This window comes from Camelus dromedarius, chromosome 11, assembly GCF_036321535.1.
Source record: "Camelus dromedarius isolate mCamDro1 chromosome 11, mCamDro1.pat, whole genome shotgun sequence".
Lineage (NCBI taxonomy): Eukaryota > Metazoa > Chordata > Mammalia > Artiodactyla > Camelidae > Camelus > Camelus dromedarius.
In genome coordinates, this window is record NC_087446.1 from 22,677,226 (window position 1) to 22,693,022 (window position 15,797).

The 15,797-nt window shown below is 37.0% G+C and overlaps 1 long non-coding RNA gene across 1 annotated transcript in view; it reads left to right on the top strand.

Annotated features, from left to right (window-relative positions):
* The window catches only part of LOC135322529 (uncharacterized), a 316,505-nt gene extending 309,741 nt beyond the window's left edge, over positions 1-6,764 (top strand). The window contains exon 10 of the long non-coding RNA XR_010383142.1: positions 6,741-6,764. This is a non-coding gene — a long non-coding RNA (uncharacterized LOC135322529). The remainder of the gene's footprint in view (positions 1-6,740) is intronic.
* The last annotated feature ends 9,033 nt before the right edge of the window (positions 6,765-15,797 follow it).

Sequence of the window (15,797 nt, forward strand, 5' to 3'; positions counted from 1 at the left end):
TTTATAATTGCCCACATATTTACCTGTATTGAGACTCCTGTTTTTCTATATGGCTTCAGATGATTATACTTTCATTTCACCTTGCAAGACTCCCTCGAGCATTTCTTGCAGGGCAGGTCTAGTGGTCACAACACCGTCAGCTTTTGTGTATCTGGGACAGTTACAATTTCTGTCACTTTTGAAGGACAATTTGGCTGTATATAGGACTCTTGGTTGATATATTCAAAGTGCAGAAATAAAAACCTGTTGGCTTACTGTCTTCTGACCCTCAAATTTTCTGATGAGAAATCTGCTGGTAATCCTGTTGAAGATCCCCTTGTATGTGATTGCTTCTCTTCAGTGCTTTCAAGATTCTCTCTCTGGCTTTTGAAAATCTGAGTATAATGTGCCTTGGTATAGTTCTCTTTGATTTCATCTTGAAGTTTGTTAGCTTCTTGGATATTTATATCTTTTGTCACATTTGGTAAGTTTTCAGCCGTTATTTTTCAAAAATTCTCTCCGTGCCATTTTTCTCTCCTCCTTCTGGGACTCTCATGATGAGTGTGTGGTCTGCGTAAGGCTATCCCGCAGGTCCCTTAGGTTCTGTGTACTTTTCTTTCTGTTCCTCAGATTCAATAATTTCCATTGTTCTACAGGTTTTCTGCTGCCTGCTCACATTTGCCTTTGAATCCCTCCAGTGTATTTCTTATTTTAGTTATTGTACTTTTTAGGTCCAGAATGTACTTTTGGTTTTCCCTTTTAGGTTTTCTATCCCTTTGATATTTCTAATTTGTTCACATGTCATTTTCTTGATATTCTCCATGTCTCTAGTTTTTGAGTGTTTTAAAGGTAGTTGTTTTAAAGTCTTTGTCTAATATATCTGCCATTAGGTCTTTGTCATGGGTAGTTTTGTGATTTATTTGTTTTCCTTGATTGGGCTATTTTTGCACGTCTTGTGATTTTTTTTGTTATTGTTGGACACTGGACATTTGAATCTAATATTGTGGTAACTCTGGAAATCAGATTCTCTACCTTCCCCAGGTTTTACTTCTGTTGTTGTCATTGGCTTTGTTATTTTGATTGTTATAGAGTGTCTCTGCTCTGAGGATCAGCCTGAGATGTTAACTTAAGGTCTCATTATGTCTTTGCTCATTCTTTTTCTGGGCATGTACAATCACTTTCTAATTTTCTTGGTATATGCAATTGTTTTTGAATGTCCATGTTTTTTTTAGTCTCCCTCCTAAAAGAGGGAAAAAGGGTGCTGTAACTTTAAATCCCCTGGAAGTCACTTTAGCTGGAGGGAGAGGGGATTGCATCAATGGGAAACAGTGCAACAACAAAGATACCGTCTACCTCTTTGTCTGCTCCTCTGTGATCAGAAGCAGCAATCATAGTAAAGATCCCCAATATTAGGAGAAGAGGGTCCTTTTTTGCCCATCCTGGCTCTAGCAAGCTATGTATAGCTTTTCCAGTACCACCCAAGTCTTCCCCTAGAAGTTACAAGCCTTCAACAGCCTCCAGAGTTTCAAATGACTACATTAAATAGATTCTGCTAGTGGAATGGTCCAGATATGAAGACAGATTCTTGGTACTACCTACTCTGCTACCTTCCCAGAATCCTCTTCTGATGTTTCTTTGACTTTGTCATTCTTAGAAGAGTCTTACCAATTAAAATTAGCTTCTGAGTATCTTAAGATTCATTGATAGACTCATTTGGTTCCTGTGGTTGTGTTTTTCACCCATGTCTCTTACACTACAAAATGTTTTTTTCCATTAAATGATTATCTTCTTTTAAGACCAATGGACTTTTAACATAGAAATTACAGACTAGGCTATCTCTTCCCTTTGAAACTTTACTCTTAACTGTTTAGAAATAGTGGTTGTGAAACTTGGAAACTAGATTGTGGCTTTACCCGCAAAAATACACAGGGCTTTATTAACCACAGATACAACTACCTTGGAACCCTATATCACTGAGAATATTTTCTTATTAGAAAAATGATAGAAAGAGAGATAAATCACTCAAACCAAAATGCAAAACAAGTCAGTAAAATGTGCCTGTATCTGTTGTACCTCAGTTTGGGAATTTAGCCTATCATACAAAGAATGAAAATACTTAGATTAAACAAGCTGATTTTTTTTTTTTTTAGATGAGTGTTTTTCCATGGATGCATACTTTGTGGCATTTCAGGCAGGATAGAGTTCCAATGTGAGGGCTAATCCTATTTCTGATAATATAGGTGACAACCCCTCAAATGCCAAGTATTCCCTCAGTCATTGTAACAACACAAAGAGTCTCCCACGTTTCCAGTCACCTCCCTAGGCTGAGGACCACTGCTTTTGATGAGAGAGAATGGTGGTTACAGTAATTTTTTAAAAAGCTTTTGTTATGAAAATAGTAAAGAATACATTTAGGAGGCATACAGAAAAAAATAAACTTCAATAGGATTGGCTTTAAAACTTCAAGTCTCCTATGTTTAAAAGAATAAAAGATACATGCTTTAAAAATTACACCTAGATGTTATTTTAAAAATAATGCTAGAAAGTAGTAAACTACTTTTTTTTGTTTTGTTATGGTGCTTTTTCTTGACGTAAAGTTGATTTACAATATTATATTAGTTTCAGGTGTAGAATACAGGGATTCAAAATTTTTATAGATTATACCCTATTTAAAGCTATTATAAAATATTGGCTATATTTCCTGTGCTGTATAGTGTATTTTTGTATTTCATACTTCTTACGTCCCTAACCATATCTCACCCCCTCCCCCTTCCTTCTCCCTACTGGCAACCTCTAGTTTGTTCTGAACATCTGTGTGTCTGTTTCTTTTTTTGTTATATTCATTTTTCAGATTCCACATGTAAGGGATAACATGCAGTATTTGTCTTTCTCTGACTTATTTCACTAATTATAATACCCTCCAGGTCCATCCATGGTGCTGCAAATGGCAAAATTCCATTCTTTTTTATGACTAAGTAGTATTACCATGCATTATTTTTATATATGTGTGTGTGTGTGTGTATATATATATATATATATATACACATATGCTGCATATTCTTCATATATTCATCTGTTGACAGACTGCTTCCATTTCTTGGCTTTGTAAATAATGCTGCTATGAACACTGGGGTGCATGTATCTTTTCAAATTAGTGTTTTCATTTTCTTCAGACGTATACCTAGGAATGGAATGTTTGGATCATCTGGTAGTTCTGTTTTTAGTTTTTTGAGGACCCTCTGTACTGTTTTCCATAGTGGCTACACCAATTTTCATTCCCACCAGTAGTGCACAAGGGTTCCCTTTTTCCTACATCCTCGGCAACATTTGTTATTTGTGGTCCTTTTGATGATATCTCATTGTGGTTTTGATTTGCATTTTCTGATTAGCAATGTTGAGCATATTTTCATGTGCCTGTTGGCCATCTGTATTTCTTCTTTGGAAAAATGTCTATTTAGGCCTTCTATGCATTTTCAATTGGGTTTTCAGCTTTTTTTGATATTGAGTTGTATAAGCTGTTTATTATATAGTTTTTTATATTAACTCCTTAATGGACCTATCATTAGAAAGAAGTAAATTTTAATTGTTCATTTAGGGAAGTCAGTGATAACTCAAAAAGATCCAATAAGGTAAGAAAAAGGAGATCTCATGGGAAGCCTGGAATAAATAACCCAAATAACACTAAACTCCCCCCACATTGACATTTACTGTGTCAAGTTGCAGATAAAAGACTCATAAGAAAGCCAATTAAAGAACCACTGTTTGAATACATAACATTTGAACAACTTAAAATACTGAAAGCATTATTGGGTGAGTTTTGAGGTAACTCAGTTATTGAAATGCAGAGGTTGCTTGTGCCCTGAGGAAAAATGTTCAAGAAATTTATGGAATTAGAAATGTAAGAGAAGTTATAGGAGCATGATGTAAAACTAAAGGGGAAACAGGCAAGGCCACAATTAGTAGAAATAAGTCCTGGATTAGAGTTTGGAATGAGCGAATTTCCTCTAGATGGAATAACTACCCAGGAAAGGTAAGACCTTTTTGAACTACAAGGGGTAGTTCATAGCCAGGCCCAGTGTTAGCCTCCTAATGCACGAAATGAGATGCAAAAGAAACTTTATATGTGAAATGGTCTATCACCCAGTCTAATGGTGTAAGTAGTTGTGTTCTGTGTTCTTCATACTTCGGATCTGGCTGTTTACTCAGAGCAGCTTACATTTACCATTCAACTTTACGCAGTCTCTGTAAGGACCTGGGGTCACATTGGGGAGTTATGCTCACATTTTATTTGTATGATGTGCACTGCTTGGATTGTCTGCCCAAGTGGAAAGTAACTTAATTCAGAAATGGATTGTCAGTCTTCTAATGTTGCTCAAAATGAATACTCCCAGATGATTAGTACTCATAAATTTTAAATCACTTACTTTTGCCAACTCTATATGGCAAAAAAAAAGCCATATATTGAAATAATATATTTAAGGACTGATAAATAGAAATTAAGAATACTAACATGTCCAAGTTTCTAAATAGAGAGCAGGAATATCGATCAGAGGGACCCAAAAGATGAGCACTCCTTCCAGGGGAGGGGGGAACAAATAGAATAAAGTTGATAGAATTCAGAGGCCTTGGGAAACTGAAGATACACGTGAGTGCTTGGATAAAGGCAGAGCACTATGTGTGAGTAAATGACTGGGGTTATTGACATTCTAAAGCTATGAATGTTGCCAGAAGAATTACTTGCTCTACAGCTGACCCTTCATCAGTGTGGAGGTTAGGGACACTGACCCTCAACACAGTGGAAAATCCATGTATAAATTTAGTTTTTCATGTGTGGATTCAACCAACCAGGGATCCTGTAGTACCATGGTAAGTACGTACTGGAAAAAATCCACATGTCAGTGGGCCCATGTTGTTTGAGTGTCCACTGTAAGTATAAATTACCTCACTCTCAGGAAAAATTAACATTTTTTTTTTTTGAACTTGTTAAAGGGGATAACATAAACCTCCTACTGAGAAAGAAAGCAGACCAGACCTATGGTCCTGGCACTTTACTAAGCCTGGGGTAGCCATCTTATACTCGGGGGATTGTAAACAAGTGAAATCCATGAGACTTCACTATTGATACTGGGTTTTTTTTAACTTTCTAAGATTAAAAGATTGAAGAGGTTCTGGATTCTCAGGCTGTCAAAGAGGTACATTTAAATCTGAATGTGGAGGAGGTAGGTTTGTGAGGTCCTCTGAGCCTAGTAATTGTCAGGAGTCTAATTGAATTAAGAATCATTGTAGATTTGCACAACAACCAAATTGATAGAGGTAGAATCATGCCATGCCCATCTTGTGTACATCCACAGTGATTAAATCCTGGGACGTTAGGAGAGATTTTAGATGAATACCATATAAAGAAATACACGTCTAGATCCAGCACTTAGGTAGTTGGTCAGTTCCCATGAACCATAAACTGTATAGTATAATCATTTACATTATATTTACATTATACCTGTTATCCAAGAACTCTAAGAATCACTAATTGAAATAGATATATAGAAAAAAGGACTGATGTGTCTTGCTTCTGCATCATATATTGACTCAGTTTGTCCATTACAAAAGACACATGAGACTTTAGAGGTGTATGGTTAATTTTAGGTAAAGTAGGTATCCTGTCTGGGACTGTCTTGTTATTGTGTGACCAATAATACAACCATGTCTTACTCTTTAGAAGAGTCCTTCTTTGGAAGACAAGTCATATGGTATCACAAAATTATAGAGGACTTACATGACAGCCAGAGACTGAAATGGGAAATTTTTATAAATGGGAAAGTCCTTAGGGAAAGGACTTTGTTTGCTAAATCTAATTTTGGTCTACACTCCTGAAAGATACGGCAATTCAGAACTGCATTTGGGAACAATTTATATAGTAGATGTGACTGTTATTCTCCACCACATTTTTTGAGGCATGTCAGGAAATTTCAATAGATGTGTGACGGAAGCCATCAAAGATAAGGCAAATGATAGAACTGTATTAAAGATAAGGAAATAAACAGACTGTTTAGGGATGGAGCAAAAGGATGGTCAGCACAAGGCCAAATTAATTAGGTTACTACTTAGTCCAACAGTGAAATAGAAACGGTAGTAGATGTTTTTTACTGGATTCTGCCAGGAATTTAAACACAACTTAATGAAATATCCCTGCCTAAAGATGTAGATTGTATATAGTACCCTCTAGGACTGGCTAAGTCCATCACACAATAAATGGAATACAGCTTTCCTGGGCAAATATGTCCCCTTTTCAGAGCAAAATATCCCTCAGATAGGATAGGCATTTGATGTTTATTCCTATACAGACATAGTCCAAAGGCCAGTCCTACCATCCTCTAAGACTAAACTACCTTCTCGCACAGTTATATCAGTAACAGAATCGATACTTTGGCTTCTTTCTGTAACTGAGTTGGTTTAGGAGGGGAAAATGGGCATACTTACTAAACTCTCTCAAATTCTAACAGTCCATTTTTAAAAATATATATCGTTTTCTAAAATAATGTCATTGTAGCCACAGTACCTAGTATCAATCCTGGAACACAGTAATGTTTGTTGAAGAAAATGCATGTATTTTAGTTCATTTTGACTTATTTTAATCCTTATAATAGCTAGATGAGTGAAGTACGAAAAACCCATTTTAACAGAATGGCAAAGTGTGGCTCAGGAGATCAAAATGACTGAGAATCAAATGCATGTCTATTCCCACATTTCATGTCTCTTCACAGGGAGAGGAAGCAAGATAATCATCCTGCTGAATCACCTGGCCATGACATATAGTAATAAGAGAGACACTCAATAGACAGGTTGAGGGACCCTTTGGAAAGTCTTAAATGGCAGATTGAGAAGTCTGAAATTATGCTGGTAAGTTATTGAGAGTCACTGAGAAACGCTGAGGAGAATCATGTAATTCTAGTTGCAGAGACAAAACAGTAAATTAGAAGGTGGGAGACTGAAACAGACTATTAGGGAAGCTGATGTTCTGGTACATGAGGTTATAGCAGATTGATTAAGGTTGGTCACAGTAGAAATGGAAAATGGTGGGACTTTAAGGATATTTAATTTTTTAAATTAAGAAATTAAATCAGTGTATTATTAACATTAGTTTGGATTCACATTATATCTGTTATCTAAGAAGTCTATCCAAGTACTTATACAGTCCCAGATTCATGAAACACGTAACAGATGCCAAAAAGTGACCCATTACCATAAGTCTGTGAGTGGAGCCATGGAGTAATGCTGTCTCTCAAAAGCAAACTCACTGCTCCCATATCTTAAGTGGTGCCTTTATTTAAATTTTGAATTGCTGTTAAGTATAACCTTGGCATCACATGATTGAACCCAGGACCTGTAGCATACACTCTACCACTGACCTATACCTTCCCCTGACACCACTTTGATTTTGCTATTTCTCTGCTGGAAAGCCCTCCATGGTCTCTATTATCTTCCATATGTTGGAACCAACTTTTATCCCTGTCATGTCAACTTCCCTATATAAAAATCCATATAATTGAAGAAAAAAGCATAAAAGATCAACATATTATTCTACACCCAAGTCTCATAATCCTGTTTTTGTATCTTTGCTTATAGGATTTCCATTTTCAGTCTCAGCTCTGAAGTCAATCTGCTCAGGTTTGAAGCTGTGTGACCTTGGGCAAGTTCTATGACACCTCTGTGCCCGTACCTTGATTTCTTCCCCTACTCCTCCTCTTCTATTAAACAGGTAATAGATAGTAAGACTTACAGTTATACTATTACTTTGACTAGCATATCTGATCTACTCCAGAATAAGTAATATTTCCTTAAAGTACAGAGGCTACAGATTTTTCCATTAAAGTTTTTGCAGTTGATTTAACTAAAATACTGTTTGTGTCAGACCTTTGGGTGTGTAGTGTTAGAAACAAGAGAACATCCTGACTAATTCATTTAGTTTTTATGCAGCTAGAGATCTCAGACCTTTTCTCTCTAATCAACCACTCAGTGTGTCAGAGGGAACACTAATAGCATTCCCTTCTCTTTCACATAGCTTACTCTGAAGAAGCATAAAAGCACATTCTAGTTGACATAAATTTACTCCTGCTGACTTGACAATTTTATATCAGGAGTGAAATTTTGAGGCTTACCCTGATTTTCTTCTTGTTAGCTAAATACTTAAAAGGCATTCTGTGGGCAATTCCTCAGTGAGTATAGTAACCAAACAAATAAATAAAATAGATAAGGACTTTTATTATGAGTACTTAAAGAATAATTGAAGATACCGATGTATCTTGAGCAGGAAATATTAACTGTATGAATAAGTTATTCTATAAATTACCTGCTAAAATGCACCCTTTTCATTTCAAGTCAAAAAGACTTGTTTTGTGATGCTTACTGTGAAATGTTTTCATTTGTGTAACACAATATCAGATCTTTTTTAAGGGTTTCTGGTATGACCTAATTCTTTTTTGTTGTTGATTTTGCTCTAATAAAAAATTATGTTACTTAAAGAAGTTAGGTGCTGTTTTAGTCATTTATAATAGGCCTGTATTTGAGTCAATAAATTACCTCTGTTAAACAGGGATAACTGTTTGCAGTCTGAGATTAATATGGCAGAAAATGTATGTGAAAAACAGATGGATGGTTTATATGGTGTATGGGAAGAATATTTTTAAAAGACTAAATACTTAAAAGAATACTTTAAAAATGAAATTAGTATTTGTTTTATAATAAGGAGTTTGAAAACATATAAAGAGAATCCTTCCCTTTGCAACACTGACAGGTCTTGGCACACCCTCATCTTCTGTGAGTCACTATAAACAAAATAAACCTTGTAATTTTCCAAGAAGCCTGAGAGACAACCAAGAGCTAGGACAGTACTGAGTGATAAGGTTCATATCCTACATGAGACTATTCCTTAATGACTGGGAGAGATGGCTCTTTTATCTAATGCAAAAAAGTCACACAGAATAGAACAAAATAAAATTTTTAGAAAAAAACCTTAAAGAGTTCAACATAATGGTCATAAAGATGCTAACCAACTTCTGCAGCAGAATGAATGATGTTAAATTTTTAACAGAAAATATAAGATATAAGTTCCAATAAAAGTCACAGAGCTAAAGAATAACTATAGAGGGGCTCAATAGCAGAGCAGATGAAGCAGAAAAAAGGATCATGTACTGGAGGATAGGGCAGCAGGACATACTAGTCAGAGCAACAAAAAGGAAAAAGAGAGAAGGTAACTTAAGGGACTTATGAGCTAACATCAAATGGAGTAACATTTGCATTATAGGGGTCCTAGAGAGATGAGAGAGAGAATGGGGCAGAAAACTCATTTTAAAAATTACAGCTGTGGAGACTGGCCAAGATAGTGGAGTAGAGAGAGAACCATAGCTTGTCCTCTCCCACAAATCCACTCAGAATTACATCTACAAACCCACTGAATTGCACAGAACACCTGCTGAACTATGGCAGAGTATCTCTCACTTTGAAATACAGGAGGATTCTCGAAAAAACAAAAAATTGGTGCAGGACCCGTCCTGCAGGGAGGGAGCAGCACAGGGAGAAGGCACCCTCATGCTGGATGCCCCCAGTCCAACCGGGAGGCCAGCGGGGACAGAAGCGGAGCTTCCAATGTTTGGAGGAGAAAGTGGCAACTGCTTGGTAGACAGAACTAAGGGAAGCTGACATGGAGGGTCCCTGTGATCCCTGGCCCTAGACGCTAGCCAGCAGGGACAAGCCGGGACTGGCTGCTGGAGATCGGTGAGGAACCGGGCAGAGGCAGCCTCAGGGGACTGGAGGGCAGTGTGAGTTCTGACTTAGGGTGTGTGCAGAACAGAACAGCCGGGACCCCCCATAAAAGCACCACTACTGGTGTGCGTGGCGGGGAGGGGCGCAATGCAGCTGCGCCATAGCTGCCTTCTCCCCTTGGCTCCATTGTTGGTGTGTTCTCCTGAGAAGAGAGGTGGGGCTGGGTCATAGCCATCACTGCTGCATGGAGGGGGTGCTGAAAGCTGAATCCATACCCAGCAGCCCTGAAACTTCACAGGCGGGACTGAGATTTGTTTACAACCCTAGGCAGAAAGGATGTATTTGCTATCTCTGGATCCTTGATGGACCTGTGCCTTGTGGACGAACAGGCAGTGAGCGGAGTTTTGGCACATGGTGGGGGCATGTAAGGGTATTTACAACAGGCTGCCTTCCATACCATACGCAGAGGCAGAGCTAGGGTCTGCACTGACCCTGTGGTGCACCACAGATTCAGGTGTGTGACTGTACGCTCCCCATGGTGGGTCCTAATGTTTCACATTGGCAGATCTGCACTGGTGGTTCCTAGGACCCAGAACCTGGGGGACACTAGAGCTGGTGGCTGACATTCCTGTAGCTAAGGCAGAGACAAAGGCAGTATCAAAGAGCACTTTGTAACCCAGCACGACAAATGACAGACAGCACCTCCCAGTTGACAGCTCCTGTGGAGGTCCACTCCGTGATTCTTCCCAGCTGAAACGCTCCAGCCCTGCTTACACACACCACAGCTCAGAAAGTGGTCCAGAAGCCTCTATTCCAGCAATAGAGGAGCAGACTTGGCTCCTATCAAGGCCGTGGCAACCACAGGAGGAAAAAAAAAAAAAAAAGAGGCCCTTCTCAACAACAACAACCAGGGCAGGCTCTGATCACCACCCCACCAACCACACCCCCAGTCAAAGGGATAACAGCCAACACACATGGAAGAAAGATGTGGCAACCATTCATAGTAAGAACAGCCATCGCAACAAAACTGTTAGATGCACATAGTCTACACAGGACTAAATAAAAACAAACAAACATAAAAAACAACAGCCCTTCGAGACCACAGTAGATAACTGATACTCCTAAACTCATAGAGCCAGAGAAATAAAAAGCAGCAGAGGAAGCACTCCCAATTAAACAAACAAAAGAAGTCCCCTTAAAGAATGAACAATGAGATAGACCAACAGTCTCCTAGATCATGACTTCAGAAAGGGAATGATAAAAGCACTGAAGGAAATGAGAATATGAATGGAGACAGAGAATACTTGGAAAAGGAAATTGAAACTATATAGAGGAGCCAATTAAAAATAGAAAGCTCAATGGCTAATATAAGAGCCAAGCTATTGGCAGTCAAAAGATCAAATGTTCTTAAACACTCATGGATTTGTGTCAATCAAAAGTTAAATTCATGCTTCTTCCTACAGGAAGGACTCCTGCTTCTTACAAGTATTTCTAATATATCCCAAATTCATGTACTTAACTTTCTAAATGGGATGATCTCACCAAAGATAATGCAGAATTATAATGGCCACTGTAGGGAACTTTTGATATGAGCAGCATTTTTTAGACACAAATTACGACAAAAGGGAAACTCTGCTTTCAATGGAAGAAGAGAATTTCAAAATGAGCATTTTGAAAACACCTTATGATGAAAACAAAGTAGAATCCATGCTCCCTGATTTCACACAATAGAGCTATAATAATCAAACAGTATTGGACTGCCATAAAAACACAGATCAATGGAACAGAATAGAGTCCAAAATATACAGTCAATTAATTTACAACAAAAGAGTGTGAAGAATATACAGTGGGGAAAGGACAGCCTTTCCAATAAGTGATATTTGGAAAACTGGACAATCACATGCAAAAAAATGAAACTAGACTACTGCCTTCCATTATACACAAAACTTAACTCAAAATGGATTAAAGACTTGAATGTAAAGACCTGAAACCATAAAACTCCTAAAAGAAAAATAGGTGGTAAGCACCTTGACACTGGTCTTAGCAATTAGTTTTTGATCTGACTCCAAAAAGCAAAGGCAACAAAAGCAAAAATAAATAAGTGGGATTACATCAAACTGAGTACCTTTTACACACTGAAGGAAACTATTAACAAAATGAAAAAGCAACCAATTGAATGGGAGACAATTTTTGCAAATTATCAGATAAGGGGTTAAAATCTAAAATATAATTTTAAAAATTCTCATAACTCAATAGCAATAAAAATCCAACTACAAAATTTGCAGAAGAGCTGAATATACATTTTCCCAAAGAAGACATATAGCCAACAGGCACATGAAAAAACACTCATCAGTAAATCATCAGGGAAATGCAAATCAAAACCACAATGAGATATCATCTCAAACCTGTCAGAATGGCTACTATCAGAAAGAACACGAATAATAAATGTTGACAAGGATGTGGAGAAAAAGGGAACCCTTGTGCAATGTTGATGATGATATAAATGGTGCAGTCACTATGAAAAACAGCAGGAAGTTTCCTCAAAAAAAAAAAAAACAAAAACTACCATATGGTCTAGCAATTCCATTTCTGGGTATTTCTCTGAAGAAAATACAAACAATTTGAAAAGATACGTGCACCCCAATGTTCATTGCAGCAGTATTTACAATTGCCAAGATATGGAAGCAACCTAAGTGTCCATCAACAGAAAACTGCATAAAGGAGATGTGGTACATGCACACACGCGTGCGCGCACACATACAGACACACACTGGAGTACTACTCAGCCATTAAAAAGAACAAAATTTTGCCATTTGCAGCAATATGGATGTACTTGAGGGCATTATGCTAAGTGAAATAAGTCAGACAGAGGGAGACAAATACTGTATGATCTTAAATGTGGTATCTACAACAAACAAAACCATGCTCATAGATACAGAGAACTGATTAGTGGTTGCCAGAGGTGGGGGGTGAGGAGTGGAAAAAATGTATGAAGGTAGTCAAAAGGTACAAACTTCCAGTCACAAAATAAATAAGTCATGAGGATGTAATAGAAAGCATGGTGACTATAGTAAATAATACTGTATCACATATTTGAAACCTTAGAGAATAGATCTTAAAAGTCCTCATTGCAAGAAAAAAATATATTTTCGGTAACTATGGTGACAGACATTAACTAGATTTATTGTGGTGATCATTTCACAATATATATATGAGTATCAAATCATTATGTTGCACGCTTGAAACTAATATAGTCAGTTATACTTCAATCAAAAAGGTAGAATCCTGAAAATGTTACAATTGTAAAATTCACTAACCAGAACAAGGAAACATGCATCCAGATCTGGGAGACACAAAGGGGCCCACACTGACACACATAATATTAAAGCAACAAGGGCAAAACAACTTGTATGTACAAAGGGACCCCATAAGACTATCAGCAGAATTTTCAGCAGAAACTTTGCATGCCAGAAGGGAGTGGTACAATATACTCAAAATGCTGAAAGAAAACAACAACAACAACAACAACAACAACAACAACAACAACAAAACAACAAAGAATTAATATACCCAGCAAGGCTGTCCACTGGAATTGAAGGAGAGGTAAAGAGTTTTCTAGATAGGCAAAAAGTAAAGGAGTTCACTACCACTAGACTGGTTTTGCAAGAAATGTTAAAGGGGACTGTTTTAAGCTGAAACAAAAGAGCACCAATTAGTAACATAAAAACATACGAAGGTATAACAAGTGAGTCACAAAAACTAAATAAAATCCAAGATAATACAAAGGAAAATTACCAAACCACAAAAGGAAGAAGAAAGGAACAAAGACGATATACCAATTCAACTGCAAAAATAAGTTCAAAATGGCAATAAACACACATCTATCATTAATTACTGTAAATGTTAATGGACTAAATGCTCCAGTCAAAAGACATAGAGTGGCAGACTGGATAATAAAGCAAGAACCTTCAATATGCTGCATACAAGAGATCCACTTTAGGGAGAAGGACACATATAGATTGAGAGTGAAAGGATGGAAAAGGATATTCCATGCAAATGGAAAAGCCAAAAAAGCAGGTGTTGCAGTACTGATTTCAGACAAAATAGACTTTAAAACAAGGGCCATAAAGAAAAAGGACATTTTATAATGATTAAAGGAATGATACAAGATGAGGATATTACAATTGTTAATATATATGCACTCAACATAGGAGCATCTAAGTACTTAAAACAACTACTAACAGAGGTAAAGGGGGAAATTGATGGGAATACAATCATTGTCAGAGATTTTAACACTGCATTAACATCACTAGACAGATCTTCCAGACAGAAAATAAATAAGGCAACAGAGAAATTAAATAATACAATAGAAAAATTAGACTTGGTGGATATTTTCAGAGCATTACACCCACCAAAAATAGGATATACATTCTTTTCAAGAGCACATGGAACATTTTCTAGGATTGATTATGTACTTGGGCACAAAAGAAGCCTCAACAATTTTAAGAAGATAGAAATTATGTCAAGCATCTTTACTGACCACAATGCCATGAAACTAGAAATCAACTACAGAGAAACAAAGGAGAAAAAAAGGAAAGCATGGAGATTAAACAACATGCTATTAAAAAACCATGGGTCAATCATGAAATCAAAGCTGAAATTAAAAAATAACTTGAGACAAATGAAAATGAAAACACAACCACACAAAACTTATGGGACACAGCAAAGGCAGTGCTAAGAGGGAAGTTTATAGTGATATAGGCCTTCCTCAAAAAAGAAGAACAATCTCAAATAAACAATCTAACCCACCAGCTCATAGAACTAGAAAAAGAAGAGCAAAGACACCCAAAAGTCAGCAGAAGGAAGGAAATAATAAAGATCAGGGAGCAAATAAATAAAATAGAGATTAAAAAAACAATAGGAAAAAAATCCATCAAACCAAAAGCTGGTTTTTTGAAAGAGTAAATAAAATCGACAAATGTCTGGCCAGACTCACAAAGAAGAAAAAAGAGCACAAATAAGCAAAATAAGAAAGGAAAATGGAGAAATTACAACAAATAACATAGAAATACAGAATATCATATGAGAATATTATGAAAAACTATATGGAACCAAAATGGATAACCTAAAGGAGATGGACAAGTTTCTGGAAACATACAGTCCACCAAGACTGAATCAAGAAGAAACTGACCACTTGAACAAACTGATCACTAGAAATGAAATCGAATTAGCAATAAAAAACCTCCCTACAAATAAAAGTCCAGGACTGAACGGCTTCACCGGAGAATTCTACCAAACATACAAAGAACTCATACCAGTCCTCCACAAACTCTTCCAGAAGATTGAAAGAGAGGGAATACTCCCAAACTCATTCTATGAAGCCACCATTACCCCAATACCAAAACCAGGCAAAGACACCACCAAAAACTTGAATTACAGACCAATATCGCTGATGAACATAGATGCCAAAATCCTTACCAAAATACTAGCAAATAGAATCCAACAGCACATAAAAAAGATTATACATCATGATCAAGTGGGGTTCATCCCAGGGACACAAGGGTGGTTCAACATATGCAAATCAATCAATGTAATACATCCCATCAACAAGAGAAAGGACAAAAACCACATGATCATCTCAATAGATGCAGAAAAAGCTTTTGATAAAATTCAACACCCATTTATGATAAAAACTCTCACCAAAGTGGGTATAGAGGGAACATATCTCAACATAATAAAAGGTATATATGACAAACATACAGCCAGCAAAGTACTCACAGTGAAAAACTCAAAAGCTTCCCACTAAAATCTGGAACAAGTCTGCCCAGTATCACCACTCCTATTCAACATCGTCTTAGAAGTCCTAGCCACAGCAATCAGGCAAGAGAGAGAAATAAAAGGGATCCAAATCGGAAAAGAAGAGGTAAAAGTGTCACTCTATACAGATGACATGATACTATATATAGAAAATCCTAAGAGGTCCATACAAAAACTACTAGAACTAATTGAAGAATTCAGCAAGATAGCAGGTTACAAGATTAACATTCAAAAATCAGGTG